Source organism: Bos indicus, chromosome 15, assembly GCF_029378745.1.
Source record: "Bos indicus isolate NIAB-ARS_2022 breed Sahiwal x Tharparkar chromosome 15, NIAB-ARS_B.indTharparkar_mat_pri_1.0, whole genome shotgun sequence".
NCBI lineage: Eukaryota > Metazoa > Chordata > Mammalia > Artiodactyla > Bovidae > Bos > Bos indicus.
Genome location: NC_091774.1, coordinates 33,347,485 through 33,365,475, shown reverse-complemented (window position 1 = coordinate 33,365,475; position 17,991 = coordinate 33,347,485). Strand labels below are relative to the sequence as shown.

At 44.5% G+C, this 17,991-nt stretch overlaps 1 long non-coding RNA gene across 2 annotated transcripts in view; it reads left to right on the top strand.

The window, feature by feature from the left end:
* LOC109569655 (uncharacterized) overlaps positions 1 to 17,991 on the top strand; it is a 297,738-nt gene that overhangs the window by 72,371 nt on the left and 207,376 nt on the right. For both annotated transcript variants that reach the window (XR_011570842.1, XR_011570843.1), the window contains exon 2: positions 8,578 to 8,694. This is a non-coding gene — a long non-coding RNA (uncharacterized lncRNA). The remainder of the gene's footprint in view (positions 1 to 8,577; positions 8,695 to 17,991) is intronic.

Sequence of the window (17,991 nt, the reverse complement as noted above, 5' to 3'; positions counted from 1 at the left end):
TTGTGTTAGGACTAGTCATTTTGGACATGCAAGATCACTCCATCTTATACCAGTGAATTTCAGTTGTATGGATAATCAGTCAGAATCATTCAAGTCCAGAGCAATCTTTTTTCTAATGTCAGATTTTACAAGGCTTGTCTACACTGTTGCCTCAATTTCTGATTTCCTTTCATTCTTCTTGATGGAGTCTTAAAATACTGCATTGCAGCTAATAACACAAATGATCTCACTGCAGAAAGAAAATTATCTATCCTAGATCATAGAATTTAAAAATAGGTATGACTCTGGGGATGTTTAAATACGGTGATAAAATGTGGATTAAAGTTCACCAGTATCCCATGTCACAGTCATTACTTTTTGTTTCCAAGTAATTTCATTTGTAGACCTATCTGGAAGAAATTCTAAAATTTTTTGACATCTCTGCTATCGTGATGTATGATGGTGGCAGCCTTGCTTGGCATCTCTACTCTTAGTTGATGTGCTGTGATCAATGTTGAGTTTGTTCTTTTTATTTAACTCAAGTAATATAACTTCCCAACTTCCAGAAAAACTATTTCCTCATTGGTTGTTCAGTTCCTAACTTAATGTTTTGAATGATGGTGTTAGCTAAGTTGTGCCTAGGCATTCAAGAATGGTTGGGCAATTTATAAACTTGTAGGACCATGTTTGTGTTAAACAGTAGAGAAAGAGAGAACTTTTATCACATTAGTGCTTTTTAAAAGCATGGTTATTTTTACTACCTAAAATAAAACATACCATGCAGTATCTTCATTGTTTTAGTAATAATGAGATATTGAGTTTATTTTTTTGTTTTTTTAATTTATTTTTCATTGAAGGATAATTGCTTTACAGAATTTTGCTGTTTTCTGTCAAACCTCAATAAATATTGTGATGTTTTAGTTTTTAAAAACAAAACTCCAAAAATGTTCAGTTGTGGATAAAGGAATGTTTTTCATTATCCAGTTGGCCTCTGTATTATGAATACATTGAACAGTGATCCCACCCTCAGCCTTGTTGGAATAGAATTTATCACACCAGTAGGCATTATTTTCACTCCTGGTTTGAAGTTAATATGGTGCATTCCATTCTGATGAACACATTGGGACAACTGGAGAGAAGGGAGGTGGTTGGTACTGGACCAGGGAAATAAGCTGGGAATTACAAAGTGACAGATGTGACCTTTCTAGTGATATGATGAACCATGATGAAATACCAGGATGTGTACAGGATGACAATTAAAGAGTTAGGAGACGGTCACTGCAAGACTGATTTCCTCCTTTCTTGGAAACACAACCAATAGGGACACTCTACCCTCTCAAGCAGGCCTCGACTTATTCAGGAATATTCAAGAAGAATGTGTCAGTGGACAGATATTTTGCTGAATGTTTGCTCTGAACCCAGGACTGGAGGAGATATTGAACTTGTGAGAGGGGTAATAAAAGACACAGTGAGGGTCTTTGAAGAGCTTATCACCTGGAAAGAAATGCCAGTAAATCCAGTTCAGTTATTACAGAAGCTTGGTGGGTAGAGCTGTTTGTTGGGCACTGTACAACATGTCAAAGGTCAGACAAAGATAAAGACATGGTTCCCACCCCTGATACACTCATTGTCTTAGGTAAGGCTATGAACTCGCAAATAACAATAGAAGGTGGTATTGGCAGCATGCTGTGGTGGCAGAAGGAAGGCATTGCTACTTCTTAGAGCCTGCAAATGCTTACTGAAGGGACGATATCCGATCTGGATCTTTTCTTTTTAAATATTTTTATTTATCTGGCTGTTCTGGGCCCTAGTTGTGGCATGCAGAGCCTTAGCTGCGGCCTGTGGGATATAGTTCCCCGACCAGGGATTGAACCAGGGCCTCCTGCATTGGGAGCTCAGTCTTAGCCATTAGACCACCAGGGACGAACTCCAATCTGGATCTCGACTGAAGTAATATTTGTTTAGCACCCGGTAAAATTCCATACTCTTGCTTGTGCTGGGGATCAAAGAAGGATAGGATGGTGTCTATCTTTGAGGAGTTCATGGTCTGTATTAGTAGATGAACAAGTTATGAACCACCACTCACCCCAACACATGGAATAGAGTAGGGTGTAAGTATAAAACAGGTGTAAACAGTTACTAAGAGGACCAGAGGAGGTACTTATATCCTTTCAGAGAGAGTCCAAAAAGGTGGCCTTGCTGAGCTGTTACTCGATGGATGAACGCTGTGGATAGACTGAGATGGGATACAGAGAAGGGAAGAACTAATTCTGCCTGGAAGAGGGTGAAAATTGGTCATGACTTTGTGGAAGAGATGGCATAGGTCTGAACATTGAAAGTCACGTGGGATTTTCCCAGGCAAGGATAGTGAGGTGAGAGCAGAAGAGAATCCCTAGAAAATGAGGCGGCATGAATTGAGACCTGGGGTGTGAAAGGGCATGGTAAGTCTCGAGGAACAAGGTCGAGTTTGTTTTGGTTGGAACACATGGGGCACGGAAGGAGTGGGGGAATCCCTGTCAGGAAAGCAGCCTGGAACCAGAACGTGAAAGCCAGGCTAAAGACTCTCTTGTTTGTTTGCTTGTTTCTGAAAGGCAGTGCAGAGCCATGATAATTGGAGGTTTTGAAAAATAATTTGGGCAGGAGAGAGGGCTTCCCTTGTGGCTCAGCTGGTAAAGAATCTGTCTGCAATGCAGGAGACCTGGGTTCGATCCCTGGGTTGGGAAGATCTCCTGGTGAAGGGAAAGGTTACCCACTCCAGTATTCTGGCCTGGAGAATTCCATGGACTGTATAGGGGAGTAGAGGGGGAAGGGATTGGAGGAGAAAGGTTAAAACAGTGATTCTCATCACTGATGAGCAATGTATCAGAATAACCTGGAAACTTTTGCAGGAGACTCAAGCCTAGCTTTTCCCTTAGTCTTCTGTCTTTTCCCTCAACTAAAATTTCAGATACTGTATGGGCTGATGGAAACGTTAATAGGGGTATTTTGAAAAGCTTTCTGGGTGATGTTGATACATTCTTCCCTCCACTATTGCATAATCTAGTCAAGAGAGGCTCCAGGAAGGCTGAGACACTGGAGATGAGAAAGGATGTTGTGAGATGCATGAGAGTTGGAATTAATGCGATGGATAGGAGGAGGCTGTGATGGAGACGAAACATGACAAATACTTACGTATAAGCAACCGAGAAACTATGAACTGAAATGAGCCCATGGAGAGAAGCAAGGTCTTTGAAAAGATTATGGATTCTACTTGAAACATGTAGAGTTTGAAGTCACTGGAGGCAGTTGGTAACGTAGGCTGGAGTTTGTGTGCTTAGTTGCTCTGTCATGTCTGACTCTGTTCAACCCCTTGGACTGCAGCCTGCCAGGCTCCTCTGTCCATGGGGATTCTCTAGGCAAGAATACTGGAGTGGGTTGCCATGCCCTCCTGCAAGGATTTTCCCAACTCAGGGATTGAACCCAGGTCTCCTACATTGCAAGTGGATTCTTTACCATCTGAGCCACCACGGAAGCCCAAGCTAGAGTTTAGGAGAATTTAGACTACAGACACCCAAGTCAATCATATGGCAACAGAAAACACCACATTGGTGTTTTTCAAAAGGCAACAGAAAACCAGAAACAAGGGAGATTTGTGTTGGCTGGAGCAGGCAGATACATCTCTGTGAAAAAAATGGACTTTCAGTTGCATCTCAAAGCATTAATAGAAAATTCAATTTCGAGCGATGAGGAGATTAAAAATGGAGGTTACTTGCAAAAAGAGTATGGGGTAAGAAAGAAAAATGATGTTTCGAGAGGGCAGGACAGTAATATAAATGACTTAATAATAAAACGTAATATACTCTCATTTATTTTTCACTCCTAGAAGGAGCCATTATTATTCACAGTTTACAGATGAAGGAATAGGTTCAGAGAGGTTAAACAAATGACCCACAGGAGGACAAGTGAAACAGTGGCTCCTTTAAATCTAGACTCTTGTTTTGATCCATGAGATCGTACGTCCAGTTATCATTCTTATATGTTGTTAAATACCTCCCGGCTAATGTGTAGCCTGAAAAGACAGTAGGCTCACAAAAAACATGTATTGAATTGTTGAAATGTGTCCGTTCTTTTGTATATCAGTTTAGTTATTTGCTATCTACTCTTAAGGCTAAATGGCTTCCCAGGTGGCACACTGGTAAAGAATCCACATGCCAATGCAGGAGACGCAAGAGATGTGGATTTATCTCTGTGGTGGGAAGATCCCCTGGAGGAGGAAATGGCAACCCACTGCAGTATTCTTGCCTGGGAAATCCATGGACAGAGGAGCCTGGCTGGCTACAGTCTATGGTGTTGAAAAGAGTCCAGCACTACTGGGCAAACACACACACAAAGACTACACATGATATATAACTATATAGGACTGGAAAGTATCTTAATAATTTTCCAGTCTAACCAGCTCACTTTATAGAGGAGGAAATTCAGTCTCAAGAAAGGAAGTGTCATACCTAAAATCTCACATCCAGTTATTAGCAGAGCTGGGCCAGTAACCTTGACCAAATCTTCCACCAAAGCTTTTCTCTCATAACATTCAATCCAAGGGAACCATGACAGTCATCCCTCTTCTGAGCTCTCCAATACTTGATGAAAATGAAAAATGTGGCTAGGACATGAGGTGATTTGATAGCTAAGAACTTTGTCTTTTTAATCATCCAGTGAAATCATTGGATTTAGTGGCATGGGTCAGAGGAGCCTGACAGGGAACTCAAGACACAGGAGGTAGTGAATATTTCATCTGAAAAAAAGAATAAATGTAACAGCAACAAATCAAGAGGCTCAGGGAGGTAGTGAGTTTTTTCACGTGTCTTCATGAAAAGCTATGGAGCCACCTGTGTTTTGCTGTCTTTTAAATGGAAAACCTGGTCTCACTTACCTGGGACAGATGAGAAGAAATGCCATCCCAGGCTAGAGGACTGATGAGGGAGTCATGTAGTGGTGATGGGAAAGGGTCCAGGGCCCCCGGGGATGCTCACCAGCTGTGTGATCTTGGGGAACTCCTGTTGCTTTGCTCTGTCAGGTTTCTTATCTGTGTATTGGGGTTAGATCAGATCTGTCTAGCTTTTGTCCATCACTGGCCCTTTCAGCTAAACCTCTGCCCACAGTCAATGAGTCTCCTTACCAGCGAGTGGGGTAGGGCAGTGACCTGGGGTGGCTCTGCATTGCCATGGATGTGGGCTCCTAAGGGTGAGCAGAGCCCCTGGGGCTGCAGGACCATTGAGTGGCAGCCTCTGTGCTCAGTCAGCACCTTATGGGTCCAGTTGGCTCCTCTGCTCCCTTCTGCTTGAGTTGCTGCTGTTCAGCGGAAACCCCACCTCAACCTATCGGCAGTGGGAACCTGATCCCTAGCAGCCTGTCCTCGGGGATCAACTCTGCTCTGGCCCTCCGCACTTTACCTACATTCTAGATAAGGACCTAGACATTACTAGATCTCACTCTTTAAAAAAGATTTTTTTTTTTTTTTGGCCACATGGTGTGGCACACAGGATCTTGGCTCCCCTACCAGGGATAAAACCTGCACCCCCTGCAGTGGAAGCTTGGAGTCTTAACCACTGGTCCTCCAGGGAGGTCCCTAGATTTCACTCTTTATCTATGCATCTCATCCTGCCCCTTGAGTTCTACCCCTTTGGTTTTCTTTTATGGCTCAGTTTTTTTCTTAGAAAATTTTTATTGTTTAATTAACCTACAGTGAAACTGACTTGTTTGTACAGTTTAATGCATTTTAACACATGTATACATTCATGTAATCATCACCAAAAGCAGGACAGAGTAGTTATATCAACTGCAGAAAATTGTTTTGTGCTGTTTCCTTTGTAGTCATCCCCTCTGCTCCCCCCAGCCCCTGGCAGTGCTGAGATGTTGAATATGTCTTACAAATGGAATTATGCTAATGGAACTTTTTCTTGAGAATGGTTTCTTTCACTCCATGTGATACCTTTTAGGTTCATCCATATTGTTGTAGGGCTTCCCAGGTGGCACTTGTGGTAAAGAACCTGCTTGCCAATGCAGGAGACATAAATGTGGTTTGAACCTTGGGTTGGGAAGATCCCCTGGAGAAGGGAATGGCAACTCACTCCAGTATTCTTGCCTGGAGAATCCCATGGACAGAGGAACCTGGTGGGCTACAGTCCATGGGGCTGCAAAGAGTGGGACACGACTGAAAGCGACTTATCATGCATAGCACACATGTTGTTGTATATATCAATAACTTGTCCTTTTAAAATTGCTGAGTAGTTTTGCACTGTATGGATATACCACATTTGGTTTATCCATTCACTGGGAGAAGGACATTCGGATGGCTCCCAGTTTGGGGTGGCTGTAAATAGAGCTTCTATAAATTTCCACGTACAGGTGTTTATGAAAACGTAGGTTTTCTCTTCTCTGGAAAATGCTGAGAAGTTTGCAGTGCTGGGTTGACCCCCTTCATTTTGATCATTTCCCACTTTTGAACTACGTTTACCCCTCCCCTTGGATTTCTGATACTGGACTCTCTCTGAAGCCTTTCCTCTTCCTCAGATGAACAGGTCCATCAACTAATACATTTCTGGCTCCATCTCTTCCCTCCCCGGCTCTCCTCTTTCTGGCTAGGATCTCCCAGCACACCATAAAGCTGGAGCCCATTTTGATTAGTCTAACATCTTTTTCGGCTCTGAATTTGCGGAGATTTGGATTATTGCACCAGTTTTGAGGTGCCCTCTGCTGGCTGATTTACAAAGCTGGCTTTATGCCTGAGCCAGGGGAGAAATCGTAGGTGCAATGGGAGAAAGAAAAATTATCAGGAAGGGATGTTGTTGTGGCGAACTAACATTGTCGTGACAGCCTGATGGGGACTCTTCCTGTATTTGATGCTACACATATAAAGAAACGCTGCAATATTTTTGTGGTACCCTACAATATTGTGCTTGTCTTCTCAATTGTGGGCAAAGATGGGCTGTCTGGAAAGCTGGACTCAGCCTGGAGCCTGTTACCCAGATTGCTGTTTTGTGAAGACATCCGCATACAAATGACTCAGATCCAAACATTCAGAAATGCTCTTGGAGGGCCATCTGGTTCTTGCTGGTTCTAAAAGCCTCATTCAGCCTGGTAGATGGATCCAGTACAAAAGATAGTGAGGGCTCTTCACTGAGGTTTAAATAGGTTCCACTGACCAAGAAGAGAAGCTGCCTTTTAAAAACAGCTGATACTGATGCTCTGAGAGCCAGTGGATGATGCCTCTCGTAGGTCAGAGCCTCTCGTAGGTCAGCGGGAGTTTGATAAATATTTAATTGACAATCGTGCGCTTGCACGGAGGCTTTGAAACGCACACTCACACACAGAAATGCAATTTTGTATCACCACGGAACATGTGTTAATTTGTTTGGGTGTCTGAAACAGGCTGGGAAGGCGGCTGACCCAGCCTGTCAGGCAGTGAGGTCTGTCTGAGCCTCGGAATCATCATTGTGATGTGTCATATTTAATTCGTGAAGACAGCACTGTCTGAATGGTGGTGCTGATGGGTGTGCCATTTACACTCGCTGGCTGCTGGCCTTTCCAATCAAAGGTATGGCTGCACGTTCTGTGGCCAAAGGGACAGGGAGTGTCTCCTTCCTGGGAGGCTAACCGGCTGGGGAAGGGAGGGAATCCTGTGCTGTCAGCCTCAGCTCTGGGCTCTGACCAAGTCCAAACAGAGACTGGGCATCTAGGGAGAAGGACGCTTGGTACTAGGGAACAAGAATCTGAGACAGCCACCTCAGCAATCAAAATGCAGGACGTGGTGCTCGTTTCTCGAGTAACCTTTTGTTTCTCTGAGGTTTATCTTTCTCATCTGACAGTGGAACGAGGAGAGGTGCTCATCCTTCCTTTAGTTTATGCAGACAAAAACCCACTATATCCTGGGTTGTGTGTGTGTGTGCTCAGTCGTGTCTGACTCTTTGTGACCCCATGAACTGTAGCCTGCCAGGCTCCTCTGTCCATGGGATGTCCCAGGCAAGAATGCTGGAATGGGTTGCCGTTTCCTCCTCCAGGGGGTCTTCCTGACCCAGAGATGGAACCTACATCTCCTGCATCTCCTACATTGACAGGCAGATTCTTTACCACTGAGCCATCTGGAAAGGTGTATCCTGGATGGTAACAGTGCAATTCATACTTAATGCATTCTCACTCATGAGGACTCCCCTGGTGGCTCAGACAGTAAAGAATCTGCCTGCAATGTGGAAGACCTGGGTTCAATCCCTGTTCAATACACTCGTGTTTCTTGCTTGGAGAATCACATGGACAGAGGAGCCTTGCAGGCTACAGTCCATGGGGTTGCAAAGAGTCGGGCACGACTGAGCGACTTTCACTTTTCACTCATGAGGATATCAAGTTGTTGGAGGCGGGGGTCACATCTTATTTCTCTATGTCCCCATCTCAGCACAGCAGTCAGCCCAAACAAGAGATGAAAGGGAGCTTAGTAACCACTGTGGATAGAGGTGTGGCTTTTCTAGGGCACCTGTGAAGTTGCATGAAGTTTATAAATGTTGACTCTTCAGGGAAGCCATTTCAGCTTTGCCTCGGGTAATTTGTCTTTCTTTTTTTCCCTCTCAGTAGAGATGCTGGTGTCCCACATCCTGTTGGTCTCGTCTCTCCGGGACTGTGGCCCTCCAGGAGAAATTCCCTTCTGAAGGAGAAGCAACAGCCTAGAGGACCTCTTAGAAAGGACCGGTAAGTCCTTACCAGCAAGCTTCTAAAATAAAAGAACTAGAGATCTCCTCAGGACCTGTTGTCCCCATCTGAGGACACAAAAACCTCTTAACACTCAAAAGCAAAAGTTAATGATTTGGAACTTTTTAGTTTGTCTTACTATGTCTCTTCTGTGGTGATGACACTTGAAATGATTTCTGACTGTTAATGGAAAAATTTCACATGGTTGGTTTTATAAACCTCTGGTGAGGCTTACTGTCTGCAAGGAAGACTTGGCAGGACTCTGCAGCAGACCATGGACTCCCCTCCTCTCTCAGTGTTCAGCACTTTCAGAGAGTCTTAACCTTCTTTTTCTTAAATTAATTTTTATTAGGGTAGAGTTGCTTTACAATGTTGTGTTAGTTTCTATGTTCAACCGAATGAGTCAGCCATACATTTACATATATCCCCTCCTGTTTGCAGTTCCTTTCCATTTAGGTCACCACAGTGCATTAAGTAGAGTTCCCTGTGCCATGCAGTATCTCCTTATTAGTTATCTGTTTTATACATAATATCAATCATGGATTTGTGTCAATCCTAATCTCCCAATTCCTTCCACTACCCCCTTCTCTTTTCTGCTTGGTATCAATATATTTGTTCTCTACACCTGTCTCTCTCTTTCTGCTTTGCAAATAAGATCGTTTATACCATTTTTCTAGATTTCATATATATGTGTTAAGTATATGTGTGTGTGTGTGTGTGTGTGTGTGTGTGTGTGTGTGTGTTTTCTCTTTCTGACTTCATTTTGTATGACACTCTCCGGGTCCATCCATGTCTCTACAAGTGACCCAATTTCATTCCTTTTTATGGCTGAGAAATATTCCTTTGTATGTATGTACCACATCTTCTTTATCCAGTCCTATGTTGATGGACACTTAGATTGCTTCCATGTCCTGGCTATGGTAGATATCCAGTTCTACTGTGAGTATTGGGGTGCATGTATCTTTTCAATTATGGCTTTCCCAGGGCATATGTCCCGGTGTGGGATTGCTGGGTTATATGGTAGGTCTATTTTTAATTTTTAAAGAAATCTCCATACTGTTTCCATAGCGGTTGGAGTCTTAACATTCTTTTGAGTGGTTTCTATTGGGCCCTCTCCTAGCCTGACCTCTTGCAGTGTGGCTGGGGCACCAGAGGCTTAAATTGCCTCCTGGTGAGTTTGCTCTTGATAGTGATTGCAGTGCTTGTATTTTTTTTTAAATTTTGGTAAGATACATATAGTATAAAAATCATCATCATAACCATTTTTGTGTTCAGCTCACTGGCATCAAGTACAGTCACATTGCCTTGTTATCATCAGCTCAGTCCATCCACAGAACTCTTTTCATCTCACCGAAATGAAACTCTGCTCCTATGGATCAAGTACCACCCCTTCCTCCCTCTCCTGCCCTTGGAACCACCATTCTGCTTTCTGTCTCTAAATGACAGGTACTCCAAGTGCTTCATAGAACTGGAATCAGACAGTGTTTGGTTTTTTTTTGGAGGCTGGCTTCTGTCCCTTAGCACGCCGTCCTCAAAAGTTCATCCACACTGCAGCGTGTATCAGAACTTCCTTCTCTCTGGAGGTTGAGTAGTACTGCATTGTATGTATATATCACATTTTATTCATCTGTTCATCTGCAGATGGACACTTGGTTCACCTTCACCTTTTGGCTGTCTTGAAACACTCTACTATAAGCATGGATGTACAAGCATCTCTTCAGGACCCTGCTTTCAGCTCTCCTGGGCATGTACCCAGAGTGAGACTGTGAAATCAAACGGCAATCCTATTTTTAAGTGTTGGTGAAGGCGCCCCCACACGTCTCCCACACTGGCTTGGGTCTGCATTCCACCAACGGTGTGCAAGAGTTCTGCTTTCTCCACATCTTTTCTAACACTTAAGCTTTCCGATGTTTTGATAGTAGCCACTCTGAAGGGTGTGAGCTAGTAGTTCCCTGTGGTTTTGATTTGCATTTCCCTGACAGTTAGTGATGTTGAGCATCTTTTCCTGTGCTTATCGGCCATTTGTGGGCCATTTTTGGAGAAATGCCTATTCAAGCCCATTGCCCTTTTCTGAATCGAGTTCTTTGTTTTGTGATTGAGCTGTTGAAGTTCTCGATATCTTCTGGATTCCTTATCAGATACGTGATTTGTAAATATTTTCCTCCGTTCAGTGGGTTGCCTCTTCACTCTGTTTATCAAGTCATTTAATGCATAGAAGTATTACATTTTGATGGCGTCCGATTAATTTGTTTTCTTTTTCTGTTTGGCTTTTTGTATTATATCCAAGAAGTAATTGCCAAATCCTGTATTGAAACTTTCCTCCTATATTTTCTTCTAAGAGTTTGATAGTTTTCGGTCTTATATTTAGGTCTTTGATATACTTTCTGTAGTGCTGGTTTTCACCCCTTCCTGTACAGTGAATTTCTTAAGCACAGAGACTGTGGTTGTTCATTTTTATATTCTTAGTGCTTAGGGTATACTTGACACATGATAGGTGCTCAGTAAATTATAGCTGAATGAAGCAACTTTATCAGATATGATGAGACTAAATTAAGGCCTATGTTTATAGTGATTTGCCATTTTCATAATAATAACAATTATAACAGACTGTCTTGGAGACCCATAAAGAAATCTCTGAAATAAAAATGTTAAACCGGTTTCGAGGGCTTTTTGGTATTGTATTTATTTAGTTTTCCTTGAGGATGTCGAATAGTATGCTTGAATATTTGTCACACTAATTGTGTTCTCATCACACTTGACCTCTAGTTCCTTTCTCATGAGCTCTGTACATGGTGAGCTCCATCACGAAGAAACAATTAGACAAGCTGTTCTACCATCCTTGGTGCAGTGGTAAAGAATCTGCCTGCCAATGCAGGAGCCACAGGAGACGTGAGTTCGATCCTTGGGTCAGGAAGATCTCCTGGAAGAGGAAACGACAACCTCTTCTAGTATTCTCACCTGGAGAATCCCATGTTTAGAGGAGCCTGGCTGGCTACAGTCCATAGGGTCGAAAAGAGTCAGACATGACTGAGAGACTGAGCACACATGTTCTGCCATCCTCGTGGGTCCCTAAAACCCTGCATCAGGCAGTGAAGGAGGTGGGCACTGGGGTGCTAACTGGCCTCCGGAAACTTATTCCCACACCCCTGTTTCTCCCTTAGTTTTCTCATTTATAAAATGAGAGCTTGTGTAAGATTCCTCCTGGTTTTATTTATTTATTTGGCTCTTGGGTCTTGGTGATAGCATGTGAAATCTTCTCTGCATCATGCGGGGTCTTTCATTGCAGCCTACGGGCTCTCCAGTTGTGGCAGGGACTCTCCAGTTGTGGCAGGGACTCTCTAGCTGTGGCAAGGGCTCTCTAGCTGTGGCGTGTAGGCTCAGTAGTTGTGGTGCGAGGGCTTAGTTGACCTATGGCCTGTGGATCCCTGGTTGGGGTTGGAATGTGGGAGTGAACCCACATCCCCTGCATTGCAAGGAGTATTCTTAACCACCACTCCTTCTAGTCCTAACATGATGATGAAAGTTTAGGTATTGGCAGTGTGTGATGCGTGCTGAGTTGCTTCAGTCGTGTCCAACTCTTTGTGACCCTATGGGCTGTAACCTGCCAGGCTTCCCTCTCCATGGGATTCTCCAGGTGAGAATACTGAAATGGATTGCCGTGCCCTCCTCCAGGGGATCTTCCTGACACACGGATCAAACCCACATCTCCTACCTTGGCAGGTGAGTTCTTTACCACTAGTGCCACCTGGGAAGCCCAGGTACTGGCGGCAGAACATTTCAAAAAAGAGTCGAAATTCAGCCACTTCTGGGAAGAAATAAAGACAAGATTCACCACCATCCAGCCTCTTCCTGAGCACCTTCCTGCCCAGGAAATGACCTGAGGGTCAGGTAGAGAGAGCCACTGTGCCACCTTTGCAGTTAGGTTCCTGCTTGTGCCACATATGTAGGCAACAGGGGCAGAGGATGAGTTGAAAACAAAATTCCTACTATAGTTGTGTGGTCTGAATCAAGGACATCATCTCTGCAACTCAGTATTCCAGAGCCAGTTGTCTCATGTTTATATCTGTGTGTGACACAGCCAGCTTAAAAGATATGAGAGCTCCTATTTATACCATTGGCTAAAACTATGAATGCCATGCTACGTCCAAAATGCCATACATCCTACATGTTTCCTAGGCCGGTTTCCACCGAGTGAGGGGCAGTTACAACTACAGCCTCCTTGGTGAATATCCTGCAGGAGGTGGGCTGTGTCGCACTAAAATCTGACTCCGAGGCTGCCTCTGCCAAGGCCATCATTGGACCTGTCTGAATCTGGATATTGGGTCATCTTCATGGTGCCAATCAAACAGCAAGGCCTAGCGAGGGCATTGGGGAGATCGGGTTCTTGCCTCCACTATTTCCATCTGAACACTTTGAAAAAGTGACTTACCCTCACTAGGAATGGGTTTCCACAAGTGTGAAAAAGTAGAGAAATATTCTCTGCTGTTTTATATAGAGAATTGGGTTGTTGAAAAAAGGATGAAACGGGCTTTTACTGAGCACATTCTAGGTGCTGGGTCCTGTGCTGTGTGTTTATACAAATGATTCTGTTTACTGCTCAAATAGCTCCAGGAAGGAGCCGCTGTTAGACTCCTCTTGCTGCTGCTAAGCTGCTAAGTCGCTTTAGTTGTGTCCGACTCTGTGCGACCCCAGAGACGCAGCCCACCAGGCTCTCCCGTCCCTGGGATTCTCCAGGCAAGAACACTGGAGTGGGTTGCCATTCCTTCTCCAATGCATGAAAGTGAAAAGTCAAAGTGGAGTCACTCAGTCGTGTCCGACTCCTAGTGACCCCATGGACCGCAGCCTACCAGGCTCCTCCATCCATGGGATTTTCCAGGCAAGAGTACTGGAATGGGGTGCCATCGCCTTCTCTGAGACTCCTCGTAGGATGGCGAAATTGATGTGAGAGATGAAGTGCTTAGTTCAGAGCCATACAGCTTATGCACAGCAGAATCAGGCTGCAGTGCACGTCTGCTAGGTCTGAAGCCAGTGCCTTCCCCACATCGTTAAACCTGGATATAGAGTAAAGTGGGTGCATTTTTCACTGATGGGGGGCCCCCTCGCTCCCTCCTTCCTCTGCTCACAGTGCTGATTAGCTTTCCTTAGGGCTCCTGAGAAGGGGAGCTCTCAACCTTTGAGTCTTACGGCTTTTACTTTTGCTGAAGAGCAGAGTACAGCTATTTTCCCCAGAAACCATATTTTCAAGAGAAAGAAGTAACTTTTGGTTACATTTGGGGAGGTAGGTGGGACGAAGTGTTAGTTGCTCCGTTGCATCCGACTCTTTATGACCCCATGGGCTGTAGCCTGTCAGAACCCTCTGTCCGTGGCATTCTCCAGACAAGAATACTGGAGTGGGTAGCCATTCCCTTCTCCAGGGGATCTTCCTGACCTAGAGCTTGAAACCCAGTCTCCTGCATTGCAGGCAGAAATTCTTTACTGTCTGAGCCACCCGGGGTGGGACAAAAAACAATCGCGGTGCAAAGATCCAAGCACAAGTGAGGTTCATCTACCCGTGCTCTGGCCTTGCAGTCCTTTCTTTCCTCTCTCTTCATTTTTCTAAACATACTCTTCAAAACTTTGTCCTCCTTGAGGCCCCTGGTGGGTGTGATGGTGTCCAGATTTCCGCGCCGGGGCCTGGGTTCACAAAAGGCCAAGTTGACGTCCATTCTGCATCTGGCTTTTTTTGATGCCAGAGGAGCGCTGGGGTCTCCTGAGGAGCCAGGAGAGATTTGCCTCCTGCAGAGGTTTGGATAAGCCCCAGCTAATCTCCATGGCTTCTTAAGGGCACACCTGCTTGTCTGCCAGCCAGCAGCCTCCTGGCTCATTTCCCGTGGGACGGCTGGGGTCAGAGGGCCTCCAGAAAGCCTTTCATCCCCCACTGCCCCGCCAGGCCCCCCTCAGCAGCACCTGGGTTCCACACAGAAGACTTCCTTTGAGGGGAGATCGAGACGTCCCTCCCCAAATGGGGTCCGGTGCCCTTTCCCTTCCTTCTGAGGCGGCTTGCCTGTCCCTTCTTCCTGAGAAAACATTTAATTCAAGCTTTATCATGCATGGCTCCAAGTTTATCCCACTGGGGCTAAGCTGCTCTGAATTAGTTTCTGGGCTGCTGAGCTATGAACACATAGTAGGTGCTCAGTAAATAAAGATGATGTCTGATTACGATCCTCTTGGGCATCCAGGAAAGCCCTGTCAGCTTTCCCTGTGGTTTGCACAGAACGTAAATAATAACACTGATAATATTAAAATGGCAGAGAATTTGAAAGTCATTTCTGTTTAGCTGTGGAAGTTAAGAGATTGGAGGCTCTCTCCTCCCTCTTTTCCCAAATCACATTTCCTTCTTAAATATCTTTAGGAGTAGTTAGTAGTGAAACTAATTCTTCTTCTGCGAGCACTGTGCTTAGGATGTGTGGTGAGAGGTTGCTCTTTGACATGCGAAGCTCCCAGGGGTTGGCTGTCTTCCTCCTCTCCTTCCGTCCCTCCTTCCTTCTCTCTCTCCAGCCTTTATTCCTTCCTTCTTTCTTTCTCCTTTTCTTTTCCCCTCCCCTCTCTCCCTCTCTTTCCTGTACCTAAAATGAAGACAGAGCTCATTTTGGAAGAGGGTACTATATTATTAATGGTACCCTTTGAGGTTATGGCTGAAAAATCTAGTTTGAAAAGCTGGGATCCTCTCTTCCTTTGAACTCACCAATTGTTCTGTAGGCTTATCATTCCACTTGTCCCTAATTCCACTGATATTTGTTGAGCCCTTATTCTGAGACCCTGGATGGAATAACATGGGATGGCTCCAGCCCCATGGAGACCAGTTTAACTGGAAAGATGAGCCATTGGAATTACATGATCAAATTATATGTGAATTGATCGCCAATTGGAGTTTTAAGGAAGGGAGGGGGGATGAGCAAAGATTTATTACTCTGATGCCAAGCATGATCTCCCGAGCTCATATATATTTCAGTTATCTTCCCCAAACCATGCAAGATAAGCAGTGTTACTCCCACGTTATAGTTGAGGAAGTGGAAGCCCAAAGACATTGACTAGTTTGGTAGATTGTTTGCAGAATTAAGACTATAATTCAGGGGATACAACTTTGCCTAGAAATCAAGCTGTAATTCAAACCCGGCACTGGATCTGAACAACCATCGCATTCTCTCCTATTCGTCTACCCAGAAAAGCAGCTGTGAGAGAGGCAGAGACTTCTGTGTAGGCAGCCGCTTTAGAAAGTGAATATTCCAAAGTGATTTTTTTAAAGGGGAATGCATGTAAAGATAATTTACCAGCTAATTGCTAATGTTCCCTTTCAGTCTGGATTGTGTACACAACAGGGTACGTGGTGACTTTAAACCATAGGTTTTAATTATTTTAGCTGGAGTGCTGCACCTCTGCCTCTGCTGGTGGCGTTCCCATCAAGATGCTCCCCACTCCCTGAAATGCTTTGGCATTGTCTCTCTTCTGATAATGTGTACACAAAAGGATGCTCCCCACCTCCCTTTTCCCCAGCGGAGTACACAAACAGCAAGCAGACAGACACTGTCTAAGCGACTGCAACGCAGGGCCCATAATATTGTGGCAGAAAGTGGAAAATTAAACAGCCAGTGCTGGGTGCAAGATAATAGCATAATAGGGTAAGTGTGAGAGAATTAGGAGGCAGTAAATGGCCTTGGAGATGTCGAGATTCTGGGAAAGTAGGGCAGGATAAAAGCAGAGACACCATCTGTGGGAGCCAGGCAGTTGTGAGAGACTCTGAATGACATGGTGTGCGGATCTGTTACACAACACAACAAATAATAGTAAAGTAATTATGGGCCTTACAATTGACAGATAGATACTCTTTGCTTGAAATGCCAACCCTCCTGGCCATGAACACCAGTGTAGCCATGGTTATAAATGGCAAGGTTATAAACTACCTCTTTCTCCAGCCAGTAAAAATTGCAGAAAATGAGAATCAAAACAATGGATGCCTCCTTTCCTCCCTAGATAGACTCTCCCCTGGCCCAACAGTAGGCACCTTGCATGCCCTCACCCCATCTTTAAAAAAATTTTTTTCAGTTATGCCATGTGGCATGTGGGATCTTAGTTCCCCAACCAGTGACTGAACCTGTGCCCCCTGCAGAGGCAGCACAGAGTCTTAACCACTGGACCACCAGGGAGGTTCCCCTTAACCCAGCTTATTCAATCATAATAAGCAACGATGTCAATAAGCAGCCATATCAGAAGGAATTGAGGGACAAAAGAAGGGATTGAGAAGGAAACTGAGCTTTTCATTTCTAAAAGTTTGTCAGGAAGTTTAGTTTCTAGTTGGAGTGGGTACGTCTGCTGCCAGCCCTTCTGCACAGATCATCTCAGTTGGTTCTTACAATACCACTTTGAGCTTGATGGCATCATTCTGATTTTAAAGATGAAAACTGAAGTGCAGAGAAGGGAAGAGGTTTGCTCAGCTTTCCCCAGGGGTGAAGCCACGGTTCTCACTCAGGTGTGCATGACCCCCAGGTTCCTGCACTTCCATTTCACCCCGTGTTCCCCGTGGGTGGGACAGCTGTGAAAGCATTACATCTGCTCATCTGATCTCCTTTCCCAAATAGCCATTATCCACGAAAGATCCTTCAGACTTGAAAAACTTCTCGTTAAGTCTCTGGAAATCTGGAATCAACTCACCCAATGCCTCAAGTAATTGGAATGATTCTTATATATTTCAATATGAGATGAAAGAGACAAAGGAGTTAAGCCACAGAGTTTAGGAGTTTAGCAAAGCATTTGCTTCTTGGATGTATATTTATTTCAGTAAATTTTTTTTTCAGCTTAATAATACATATTTCTACTCTGTTGAACTATGACTTCCAGAGTTTAGAATGATGACCCAGAGTGTGGCAGGGACATAAATCATTAAAGAGAACCAAGGAAGAGCATAGAGGAAAGAGTACTGATTTTGAAAGTCTTAAGAATTTTGGCTGGAACCCCCAGTGCAACCCACAGGTCCTGCCTCTAGGCATATACCATCTCTGTAACCTTCAGTTCCATCAGCTGCTAGATAGGCGGGTCGTGCCTCAAAAGGTCATTGTGAAACGTCAGTGAGATAGCATGTGCATCCTTTACCTGGCGCAGGGGATGTGCGCTGTGCTTGCTCAGTCAATCCTAGTTTTCTTTACAAATCGGAAAGTTAATCTTTGCTGCTGCTAAGTCACTTCAGTCATGTCCGACTCTGTGCAACCCCATAGATGGCAGCCCACCAGGCTCCGCCATCCCTGGGATTCTCCAGGCAAGAAC